The 13,247-nt window shown below is 41.5% G+C and overlaps 1 protein-coding gene across 4 annotated transcripts in view; it reads right to left on the bottom strand.

Annotated features, from left to right (window-relative positions):
• Positions 1-13,247, bottom strand: part of PIP5K1C (phosphatidylinositol-4-phosphate 5-kinase type 1 gamma) — a 142,999-nt gene that overhangs the window by 55,963 nt on the left and 73,789 nt on the right. The window lies entirely within an intron of this gene.

Consider the following 13,247-nt stretch of genomic DNA (forward strand, 5'->3'; position numbering starts at 1 on the left):
TTTGGTGAGACAAATGGGGTTAAGTGACTTGCCCAGGGTCACACAGCTAGTAAGTGTCAAGTGTCTGAGGCTGGATTTGAACTCAGGTCCTTCTGAATCCAGGGCCAGTGCTCTATCCTATACAATCATTTTGTTTGTTTGTTTGTTTGTTTGTTTGTTGGCGGGGCAATGGGGGTTAAGTGACTTGCCCAGGGTCACACAGCTAGTAAGTGTCAAGTGTCTGAGGCCGGATTTGAACTCAGGAGCTCCTGAATCAGTGCCGGTGCTTTATCCACTGCGCCACCTAGCTGCCCCATATACAATCATTTTTAAAGCATTTACTATGTGTCAGACATCATGCTTGGGGCAGTGTATACAATTACAAAGAATTATATAATCCATACTCCAAAGGAGTTAGTATTCTACCAAGGAGATGACAGGTGCATGTGCACACACACACACACACACGCAGAATAAATAGAAACATAATAGAAATATAAATTTACATATACAAATAAATACAAAGTAGTTAAACCCTGGGTAGTTTGTGAGGAAAGGCACTGGGAGATCAGGAAAGGCTTCCTGAAGAATGGAATGCTTGAGCGGAATACTAATGGAAGAGAAATTTTATAAGGTACAGATGAGAAGAGAGGGCATTCCAAGCATACGGTGGTAAGTACAAAGGTGTGACAAGGGGAGATGGAGTTCCATACATGAGGAACAAGTTTGTCACAGATAAGGCAGCAAGTGTGGCTAGATCACAGGGTGCTGGACAGGGACATTAATGTACAATGGGCCTAGAAAGATAGCTTAGGGCCAGGTGCTGAAGGGCTTGGAAATACCTGGCAGAGAAATTTCTGTCTGACCCTGGGGAAGCATGGAACCACCACAAATGACCTGGTCAGATATGCACCAAGGAAAATCACTTTGGCAGCAGTGTGGAGGATGCAATATTGTTGAAAGACTTGAGGTAGAGAGAGGCCAACTAGGAAGCCATTGTAATAGTCTAGGAGAGAGGTGGTGAAGGGTTGACCCAAAGTAGTGAGTGTGAGCAGAGAGAAAGGGTCAGACTGAAGAGATATTGTAGAGGTAGAAGTAGCAAGATTTGGCGGTTGACTGACTACATGGGGTAAGGGAGTTCAGGTTATGAACTTGAAGGAATGGAAGAATGCTGGGGCCTCTGACAGAACCAGTTAAGTTTGGAAGGAGGGGGTGGTGGTTGGGGGATAAGTATGTCACATAGAACATATGTGTTAGAGGAGTGTTTAACTGAACCAGCTGCCTGAGGAACCTTCAGAAAGCTCTTGTTCGGGGGTGGGGTGGGGTGTGTGGCTCAATTCCAAAATGTGCCCTAAATGTTTCTTGGTAGCCTCTGGCAGTACGGCCAAAGAGAAACACAGCAAACTAGGTGCTGAAGCTCTCAAATCCCAGCCTAATCTCACTGATTTGTCTGCCACTATGGCGATACTTTACTATGATTGAGAATCATAGTAGGTCAACATTTATTGTATTTTTTCTAATGTAAGCAATCTGCCTGTCCAACCTCTCGAAATCTAGTTTCTATGAACTCTGAATGTGATCAGTGATCAGTGTTACTTTCCACTATATGCCTATACACACACAGGGGTTTTGCTTTTTGATTTTATCAGTGTGGAAAAACTTCTTGGTAAGGATACTTTAAAGAGCTGCCTGGCTTTAAAGACTGCCCGGGGCACTGAATGGCTCAGGGACTTGCCCATGGACACACAGTAGATGTCAGAAGCAGAACTGGAAGCCAGATCTTTCTCATTCTTAAGGCTGGCACACTATCCATCATCATGTGACTACCTATTCCTCCCCTCACCATTCCTGCCCCACCTTCCCCTTTTTGGCCCAGCCCTGTAATTTCTTTGGCATGGGAAACTCTGGGTGAGGAGATTTTCTCTACCACAGCATGACCACTTTATTCTTTAAGTTACAGTCTTTAGAGAGTGACCTGAGTCTCTGATAAGTAACTTGCCTATGGTCACATAGCTAATATAGTCAGGGGCTAGACTTAAAACACAGGCAATAGAGAACCAACCCCTTTAACAGGGCAAGTAGACACCTCTGAAATTTAGTCCTAAAGACTTGCTCAGAGCACTGAAAGATTAAATGACTTGCTCAGTGTCACACAGCTAGTGACATATAAGTCAGGGGCAGGGCTTGAACCCCAATTTTCCTGGCTTTAAGGCTAGCTCTGCACCCACTCTGCTAGAGAAGGCAAAACACAATTAGTAACTGTTTTACACATTTAAGCATCATTCTAGACCATAATGAGAATTATTCACAGAATTTTAGCATTGTAAGGTACTTAAAAAAAATCATTGAGTCTACCCCTACCCCCTAATCATGAATCCCTCTTTAGAACATCTATATAAATCAGCCAGCCTCTGCTTACAGACCCACCAATGATGGGGAATCTGTTTCTTGATAGAGCTAATTCCACTGCTGGACAACCCTAACTGCTGGCAAGGTTTTTCTTACATCAAGATAACATCTGTATCTTGGCAACTTTCCCCTACTGCTCCCAGTTCTGCCCTTTAAGACCTAGCAAAACAAGCCCAATCCCTCTCCTAAATGACAGCCCTCCAAGTATTTGAGGATAGCTAAGCCTTTTCTTTCCGAGATGAAATTATTCATGGTTCCTTCAACTCATCCTTTTTTGTCTTAGTGGTGAGTCTTCTCTTTCTTTCTTTCTTTTTTTTTTTGTTGGTGGGGCAATGAGGGTTAAGTGACTTGCCCAGGGTCACACAGCTAGTAAGTGTCAAGTGTCTGAGACTAGATTTGAACTCAGGTCCTCCTGAATCCAGGGCCGGTGATCTATCCACTGTGCCACCTAGCTGCCTCCAGTGGTGAGACTTCTCAATCATAGTGGCCTTTCACAGGATGTCATCCAATTTATCAACATCTTTTTACAAATGTAGTATCTAGGGCAGAGTACAGTGGAACTGGTACTTCTTTTACTCCAGATACTGTACTTCTCTTCAGTGTAGGTTAAGAATGCATGAGTTTTCTCACTGTTGATTCATAGCAAGTTTAAAGTCTATTAATAATAATAATAACGGGGAAGCTAGGTTGTGGGGTAGAGCACCGGCCCTGGATTCAGGAGGACCTGAGATCAAATCTGGCCTCAGACCCTTGACACTTACTAGCTGTGTGACCCTGGGCAAGTCACTTAACCCCAACTGCCTCAGCAAAATAATAAAATAATAATAATGATAATGATAATAATAATAATTAGCATTTGTATAGAGCCTACCTATGTGCCAAGCACTGAAATAGCACTTTACAAATATTGTCTCATTTGGTTCTCACAAAACCCTGGGAGGTAGATGTTGGTAACCCCATTTTGTAGTTGAGGAAACTGAAGCAAATAGAGGTTAAGTGACTTGCCAAGGGGTATACAACTTGTAAAAATCTGAGGCTGAACTTGAACTCAGGTCTTACTGACTCCAGGCTTGTGCTCTATCAGTTGTACCCCCTAGTGGCCACTAAATTAGTCTTTCCCACATGAACTGATGTCTAGCTAAACCTCCTATATTCTATACTTGTACAGTTGATTTTTTTGTTTGTTTTAAAAGTCACAGGTGTAGTTTATATTTGCCTCTATTAAACTTCATCTTATTTGATTTGTCCCATCATTCTGGCCCCATAGTTTTTAACCTGGGAGTCCACAAATCTATATGAAACAAATATTGTCATTTTCTTAGTCACATAGTCACTGGAATTGGAATTCAAATCCAGGTCTCCTGATTCCACGTCCAACATTCTTTTTTTTTTTTTTTTTTTTTTTTTTTTTAGTGAGGTAATTGGGGTTAAGCGACTTGCCCAGGGTCACACAGCTAATAAGTGTTAAGTGTCTGAGGCCGGATTTGAACTCAGGTACTCCTGACTCCAGGGCCGGTGCTCTATCCACTGTGCCACCTAGCTGCCCCCCAACATTCTTTCCATCATACCACACTGCCTCTATCTCCTATCTTGATCTGTTTCTGGTCCTGTTCAAAAGAATAGAAGCACAGAATAATTATCCAGAAATCCTACAAAGGAACTGGTTGAAGGACTAGGCCCAAAGAGAAGTCATTAATAGTTTCGTGTGAATTTGGAAGGAGTTTTCTAGTAGAATGGTCTAGGGATCTGTGCTTGGGACTATGCTCTTTAAAATTTTGGTTAATTACTTGGCTAAAGTTATTGGTGAAACTCATCAAATTTATGCATGACATAAAGCTAGGAGGGATAGTTAATATGTTAGATGACAGAATCAGGATCCAAAAAAGATCTCAACAGGATAGAATTGTGGGCTGAATTAAACCATTAAGATGGAATTTAGGAAAGATGACTACAAAGTTAGAAAATTTGAGCTGTCAGAGTTGGAAGAGATCTTACACAAGACAAAAAAAAGTTAACTTTGTAGCAGTACAGTATGGAAGAAACTTGGCTAGATAGTGGTTCTTCTGAAACCAATCTGGAGGTTTTAGTGGACTGAAATTTGGTATGTTAGCAGTCAGTACTGTGACATTGCAGCAAAAAATATAATCTGATCTGAGGCTGCATTAAGGGAAGTAGAGTTTTCAGGACCAGAGAAGTAAAGCTTCCACTGTACTCTGTTCTCTGGTCAAGCCACACCTGCCATATTGTGTTCAGTTTTAGGTATCACATTTAGGAAAGATATGTATAAGCTGAAATGTACCCAGAGGAGAGTAGGGTGGTGAAAGGCCTCAAAATCATTCCATAATAAAGATTGTCTGAAGGAAGCAGGGATATTTTGCCTGGAGAAGAGTAGACTTAAAGGGAAAAGATAGTTGTTCTCAAGTATCTGAAAGGCTGTCATTAGGAAGACAGATTAGCCTTGTCCTGCCTGGCCCCACAGGATGCCAGGAAACACTTCAAAAAACTGGTACCATCCAGAAGAGGATCAGACTAGCTCCAGAGGTGGCTGTCCCCTCCATGAAAAGTCTAGCTTTTGTCAGATTTATTGTACAGGGAATTACTGTTCAGTTCCAGGTTGGACTAGATGGCCTCTCAAATCCCTTTTCAATTCTGAGATTCTGTCAGGGAATGTTGGAGCCATGATTGAAACTTAGGCCTCTTGACCCCAATTCCAGCACTCTCATCTATGCCAGAGCTTCATTTCCACTGATAGGAATTCATTAAGGTATATATCAGAATGATAATATGATGGTAAGGAGGAAAGGTGGAAGAGAGGAAAATAAGTCACTGTAATGAATGCTTGATAAATATTAGGAAGATTTGAGAATCATCAGCATAGAGATGGTAATTAAGCTGATGAGATCACCAAGTAACAGAGTACAGAGGGAGAAGAGAGCCCAGGAGAGAACCTACAGTTAGAGGACCTGATCTAGATGAGGATTTGGCAAAAGAGACAGAGAAGGAGAAGTCTGAGAGGTAGGACAAGACCAGGAGAGAGTAGTGTCCTGAAAACCTAGGGAGAAGAGAGTATCAAGGAAGAGAGAGGGATCAGCAGTGTCAAATGCTACAGAGAGGTCAAGGAGAATAAGGATTGAGAAAAGGTTACTGGATTTGGCAACAAAGAGATCATTAGTAACTTTGGAGAGCAATTTTGGTGCAATGATAAGGTCAGAAATCAGATTATAAGATTATAAGAGGTTAAGAAGGAAGTGAAAGGAGAGAAGATAGAGGCACTTATTGTAGATGACCTTTTCTAGTAAAAGGCAGAAGAGATATAAGATGACAGTTAGTGAGGATGGAAGGATCAAGTGAAGCTTTTTTTCAGGATGGGGGTGATATGGGCATGTCTGTAGGTCATAGGGAAAGAGTTGGTATAGAGGGAGAGAATAAATTAAGTGAGGGAATGCAGGTGCCTGAGTATACTGAGTGTGTACTTGATCCCTCCTCAAGCTGGGCTATCTCAGGTTTGGGCATTGCCTCTGACACTCGTTAGCTGGGTATTTCTTGAAGAGTTGCACCTCTCTGAGCCTTTTTTTTTTTTGCCATGTGTAAAATGAAGATAACAATACTTACGCAGCCTGATTACAGGTTCATAGATCTAAAGGGGGAAATGCCCTTAAGGGGTCTGATCCAACTCTTTCATTTTACAGATGAAGAAACTGGAGCTCAGAAAGGTTAAACAATATGTCCAAGTTGTATAGATAGTAAATGAGAGAATCAGGATTCAAACAGACATCCTGTGTCTTCCAGATCCAGGTCCAGCATTCTTTCAGCTACATTACACTCTCACTGGGTTGTTGTGAGAAAAGTGCTATAAAAATGTGAATATTATGAATCACTTTTGTATGCCACCTTCATCCTCCAAGAGTTGGGTGCCATGTCTTTCAGGTGCTCAGTAAATATTTGTTATTAGGTAAAGAAGGCAGCTACGCCCGGCTGGGGTAGGATCCTTTGGCGATGACAAGAGATCAGAAGCAGTTGAATATTAAGGGCAGACTTGGAGGAGGCTCTTGAACACTTAGAGTATTTAGATTTGAAACTAAGGAGATGAGGTGTTGGTGAGGAACGAGATTGGCAATGAGACCAAGCCTCTGAGCAGGAGAACGAGAAGACAAAATGCCACTTCAAAAGATGACTCTGACTACTGTGTATAGGGTTATAAAAAGAAGGGGTTTCAGTATCTACGCAGGGGAGTTAGGAATGCGTTTGTATTTTTGCCTATGTAACTCCCATCAACTGGAAATGTTTTATCTTTCATCACTGCTTATCAAGACCTATTTTCCAAGTCTAGTCCAAGCCCATTTTCTCTAGGAGGTCTTCCCTGGTCACTCCAGTCCACAGTGATCTATTGCACTTTTGGCACTCACTGCCCTCAGTGCCCTCCCCTGCCCCTGCTTATGATTTTCCCCTAAATGGTCTATAAATTCTTAGAAAGCAGGGACCAGTCTTATATGCTATCTCTGCACCTAATCAAGGTATTTCAAACACTGATGCTCTATAAAGATTTTTTCAAAAGAATGAGGGTCTCTTCTTAGCTTTATATGCATATTATAAACTCACAGAAATTCAGAATAGGAAAGGAGCTATAAACATGGAATATTGGAGCTTGGGGGTACCTTAATATCTAGTTCAGTCTCATTTTATAGATGAAGCTAAAACCCAAAGAGGCAGAAACTCAGAGAAGAGGCCAAGTTTTTGACAAGTGACTCAATTTGTTTTTTAAGCGACTATATATAATCAGTTATTCTGTTACAGAATAGTAGAAGATTCCTTGAAAGATGTACCATAACTGGGTTCGATGACCCTCTGGGATTATAAATTACAAGAGAGGCATAGAAGAGAGATATTTATGGTCAACAAGTATTCATCCCTGTCACTGAGGCTTCCCAGTACAGAGTCAAAATGGAAGAGGAATTAATTCCCTGTAGGTAGTGAAGGCCTTCAAACGCTCCTCCTTGCAAATTCAGGAACACTTCAAAGCCTCCTATACAAGATCCAAAATTACTTAAGAAGTTAGCCTAACAGGAAAAATCAGGAGGATGAAAAAAGCATATGGTACAAACTATGATACTCAGTTGAGTCACAGACAACCTACAGGTCTGGTCTAATCAGCACATAGGACAGACTCTGTATCTAGACAATGGAGTTATTCCCAGAACTGAACAACAGGAAGAGAGCAAGCTGAATTGTCTTTGGGAAACAGCTTGCTGCTTTTAATGACCCCAAGCTTCTCTCTGAAACAGAGGCCCATATATGAATATCAATATTCTTTCAGTGAAGCTACATTCATGTAATTTATGGTCCACCACAGCAGACAAAAAGTGAAGGCTACAGATGAGCCCAAGAGAAGTGAAGAGGTTAAGGACAGTGGGAGCAGGCTTTGACATTAGTAATGAAGAAGTGCCTGGAAGAAGCAGAGTAAAGAACATTCTCAGAAAGATGTCAACCCAGGAAAAGTGGGCCAGTCATGCAGAGTGTGAAACTTAATGAAAGAAGAGCCTATATGCTCTCCTGCCACTCACACAATGCTAAAAGGAAGACTCTAGCACACTGGGTGGACCTACTTGAACAATTTATGGGAAGACATGTTAAAAAGTTGTGGAATGAGAATGTAGGGATAGGTTAGAATTGAATTCTTCAGGCAGTATCCTCCAGAGAAGAGATTGTAGATCCATCTAAGTATCAAGGTATAAGAATTTACTAAGTATTTTATTTCTTTTTTCCATATAAATATTTTATTATTTTACAGTTACATTTAGAGATAGCTTTTAACATTTGTTTTTATAAGATTTCTAGTTTCAAATTTTTCTCCCTCCTTCCCCTCCCTCCCCCTTCTCCAAGACAGCAAGTAATTTGACATAGGTTATATATTACAATCACATTAAACACATTTTTGCATTAGTCATGCTGTGAAAGAAGAATCAGAGCAAAAAGGAAAAACCTCAAAAAAGAAAAAAAACCAACAAACAATAGAAATAGTATGGTTCAATCTGCATCTAGATTCCACAGTTCTTTTTTTTTCTTCTGGATTTGGAGAGCATTTTCCATCATGAGTCCTTTGGAGCTATCTTGGACCATTATATTGCTGAGAAAAATCAAGTCTATCACAGTTGATCAACACATAATGTTGTTGATACTGTGTACAATGTTCTCCTGGTTCTGCTCATCTCACTCATCATCAGTTCATGCAAATCCTTCCAGGTTTCTCTGAAATCTGCTGCTCATTATTTCTTATAGCACAGTAGTATTACTAAGTATTTTAAAGAGATCTTGAAATCATCCTGGGTGTTGCCTGGCACAGCTGAGGGAAGGAATATTTTCTGGGTCACTTCCTCTCACTTGATAAGAGGGAGGAAGAGGAAAATAAGGATCACTGTTTGGCTGAACATCCATGTATGAGTATCAGATGGGAGAAAAATTGGTACCCAACTCCTTTCTTCTATAATCTAGAACCCTGGGTCACTGCCACAGGACAGAGTAGCCAAGGCAGTGGTAAAAGAGTTAAGGGTTAGAGTAGAGGACATACTGAGGTTTTCAGAGGTAGTCTTCACAATGCGAAGGATAGGGAGAGAGATATAGCTCAGGGTTCCTATGATCTCATAACCTTTTTTCCTTAGAAAATGCCATTCTCTACTCAGAAAATGGGAAGTGGTAATACCACCTGCAATTCTTGATGTCAGCGATGATCATCACTTCCCAGGTCAGGGTAAGCAGGGAAGGGAAAGGTTGTTTTTTTTTTGTAAGGCAATTGGGGTTAAGTGACTTGCCCAGGGTCACACAGCTAGTAAGTGTTAAGTGTCTGAGGCTGGATTTGAACTCAGGTCCTCCTGACTCCAGGGCCGGTGCTCTATCCACTGCGCCACCTAGCTGCCCCCGAAAGTTTCTTTTTGAGACAGTGCTGAATCCTATCTACTTATTTTGGGTTTTCCCTGTCCCTGTTGCCTAGAGCTAGTCACTTCCCCTAAGGGTAATGTTAGATGAGGGCTGTCTAGCTATAGTTCACATGGAGGAAGCAGGAAGGAAAGGCAAACCTAAGCATAAAAACACATGAGAGCCCACAAGATGGCAAGTAGGACAAATTTTTTCAGAATTATTTTTAAATTCAGACCTATTCATTCTCCTGTTATCTGAAATTTCTGACCAACTCTATAATAGTGAATGTCCAAGGTCGCACAGTAAAAGGCAGTATTTGAACATAGGTCTTCTTACTCCAAGTCTCTAACTACTTCCATATTGCCATACTACATTTGTTTGTCTGTTCCCTGAATTTGGCAGATTCTTTGGAAAGGACTCATGCTTCTGAACTAGATCTGACCTCCTGTCTCCAGTCCCTGTCCTTGGAACCTTGTATTTCTGGTAAGCAACCACATGACTGCATCCATGAGATTGCTGGAGAGACACAAATTTGAGCAAAAAGAACTAGAGTTCTGGGCGCTTGTGATAGGCAAAGGAACTTTGCCTAACTTTGGATCTGCTCATTATAAATGGAGGGAATTCTATAATAAGGACATCCATTAATCAAAAAGAATTTATGAAGTGAAATGTAAAACAGTCCTTGCCCTCAAGGAGCTTAGGTTCAATCGGGGAAGCAACATGTACACATGTGAGAATAACAAAATATATGCTATATATGTGTGTTTATGTGTGTGCATGTACTATTGAGATGGTAACATGTCACAGTGGAAAGACGATGAGAGGACCTGGGTTCATATCAAGGCTCTGTCTCTAATTACCTCCATGAACTTGGGCTCGTCATCACCTCCATGGACCTCAGATTCCTCATTTGCAAAATGGGGATTGAGTAAGATGGCCTTTGTAGTTGCTTTCAGCTAGAACTATGATCCTATGATCCTATAAATACAAAGTAATTTCAAGGAGGGAGTGACTAGTAGTGGCAGGTGGGAAAAACAAGAAAGGCCTCTTGGAGGAGCTGATCTTGGGCTGAACTTTGCAGGAAGTTAAGGATTTTAAGTAGAGGGGATGAGATGAGGAAATGCATTCTCCATTGGAGAGAGCCTGTATAAGGGCATAGAGATATGAGGTACAGTGTCATGTGTGAAGAACAGGAAGACCAGTTTGGCTAGACTGAAGAGCACATGAAGGGGAGTGTTGTGCCTTGTAAGCTGAATTGAAGCTTATAAAGGGCTTTAAACGGTCAAACAGGTGAGCTCATATATGGGAGGTAGCATGGTACAGTCTACAGATAGCTGGCCTTGGGAGTCAGAAAGACCTGGGGTTGATTCCTGCCTTGAACACTTACCAGCTGTATGACTCTGGACAAGTTACTTAACTTCTCAGCCTCAGTTTCTTCATGTGTAAAATGAAGGAGTTGGACTCAATGACCCTTAATGATCCTTCCAGCTCTATTTCTTTTTTTTTTTCTTTTTTTTGGCAGGGCAATGAGGGTTAAGTGACTTGCCCAGGGTCATACAGCTAGTTAAGTGTCAAGTGTCTGAGGCTGGATTTGAACTCAGGTCCTCCTGAATCCAAAGCCAGTGCTTTATCCACTGAGCCACCTAGCCGTCCCCCCAGCTCTATTTCTGATCCTATCATGCTATAGGCAACAGGGAATCACTGGAGCTGAAGGAGAGTGACATAACTGGCCCTGTGCTTTAGGGATATCACTTTGGCAATTGTGTGGAGAATAGACTGGAGAAATGACATGAAACAGGTAGACTAAGTAAGAGATTGCTGCAATACTCCAAGGGAGAGGTGAAGAGAGCCTGAGCTGGGATGGTAGTAGTGAGTAAAGAGAAGGCAACTACAGCAAATGACCAAAAAGAGGTTGGGGTAGGGTGAAGGAGGAGATGGTGGAGGATTGGTGATCCATGAATAACACTTTACCCCAGCCATGTTTTTCAGCCTTGATTAGATCCCTTACTGATTTACTAAAAAGTCTTTTATAGAAACTAACTCCAAGTAACTTCAGAGTTTGTTTGCCTTAGTCCTCAAGTTGAGAACAGCTAACCCAAATGTGGCAGTGTTTTCCCAAATGGGCAACTTCTCTTTCACTAACTGTACTCCATTCCGAAGCATATGCAAAAGGTTCACCCTTTTCAAGGAAACTGTAAGCAGCGAAAAGATACTTCATTACATAAGAGAAAGAACTGTTACAATATGGAGAGAGATCAAAGTCCTGTCATAGTCCAGATGGTCCACAAAAAACTGGAAGACCTTCAAAACATCCAAAATTAAACTTCCATCAGATAAGGTGAATACTTCTTTTGAGCCAGTTTAATTTCTTTATATTGCACATTTTAGATTGTCACAATTAGCAAGCCTATGTTCTCTTCAGAAAGTTGGATTATGCTCTTTGTAGCTCTCAGCCCCATGAAAATATTATAGACAAAGAATTTCAGGGCTAGATCTTGCAGAGTTGATGAAGTAGCAACAGCTGCAGGGCTCATACATATAGACTCAGTCGTCTACCAACTAGGTAGGAGGACCCTCCCTTTTCTGATGCCCTAACCCTTTGCTATATCACACCCCTCCCTTGCCTCCCCTCCTTTGCCTGTCTGAGAAAAAGTTGGATGAGAGTTGGAATAAAAGGAACAAGATTCAAATCTGAGTGCTGTTTACTACTTGTGTGACTTTGAGAAAGTCACTTAACCTCTCCGTGCCTCAGTTTCTTCATCTGTAAAATGAGGGGGCTGGATTACTTGGCTTCTGAGGTCCCTTCCAGTTCTAGGTCTATGATGCATGATCCTATGACTTTTAGGAAAGCTAACTCCTCTATGTGTGTCCTTCATACCATCCCTTCCCATCTTCTTTGGGAGATTACCTTTTGTTAACTTATTGCTCTCCTTTTCAAAGTCAAAAACTCCTAGGGAAAAGTAATCTCTGCTTGCTGTCTCCATTTCCTTCCTTCCTACTCATTCCTCAATCTCTTGCAATCTGGATTTTGATCCCATCCCTCTACTGTACATGCTTTCTCCAAAGCTACCAATGATCTTTAATTGTTAAATCCAAAGGATTTTTCTTATTCCTTCTCTTTTGTGACTTCTCTGCAGCTTTTGACTCCTCAGCTTGATATTCAAATCCTGCACAGTCTGGCTCCAGCCTACTTTGTTTGTTTGTTTTTAGGCAGGGCAATGAGGGTTAAGTGACTTGCCCAGGGTCACACAGCTAGTAAGTGTCAAGTGTCTGAGGTCACATTTGAACTCAGGTCCTCCTGAATCCAGGGCCAGTGCTTTTAGCCACTGTGCCACCTAGCTGCCCCTCCAGCCTACTTTTAAAGGTTTCTTTCAAGTCCTCTGTACTCTAGCCAAAATCTTCTACTTGTTCCCCAACCTTCATGTTCCATTTACTTTCTCCATGCTTTTGCACAGGCTGTCTCTCATGACTCGAATGTACTGCCTCCTTACCCCAACGAGTCCAAAATAGAATCCATTATCTTTCGCCCCAAACTCTCCTTTCTTTTATATTTCCTGATTATCATCAAGAGTATCACCATTCTCTCAGGTACTCAGGCTTGCAATCTCAGGGTCATCTGTGATTCTACTTATCCACTCAATTCCACACATCCAGTCCATTTCTCAAGTCTTCTCATTTCTACCTTTATAACTTCTTACATACACTGCTTTCTCTTCGCTCACAGAGCTACGACCCTGGCACAGACTTTTATCATCTCTCACCTAGACTAATGCAATAACCTTCTGGATGGTCTTTATAGCTCAGGTCTCTCCTTATTCTAGTCCATCCTCCACTCACGGCCAAAGTGATCTGACCAATGCCCAGTCTGACTATATCACCTCCCTAAACAATAAATACCAGCGGCTCCCTATTATCTCTAGGATCTAATAGAAAATATTCTGTTTGGC

Source organism: Dromiciops gliroides, chromosome 1 (assembly GCF_019393635.1).
Source record: "Dromiciops gliroides isolate mDroGli1 chromosome 1, mDroGli1.pri, whole genome shotgun sequence".
NCBI lineage: Eukaryota > Metazoa > Chordata > Mammalia > Microbiotheria > Microbiotheriidae > Dromiciops > Dromiciops gliroides.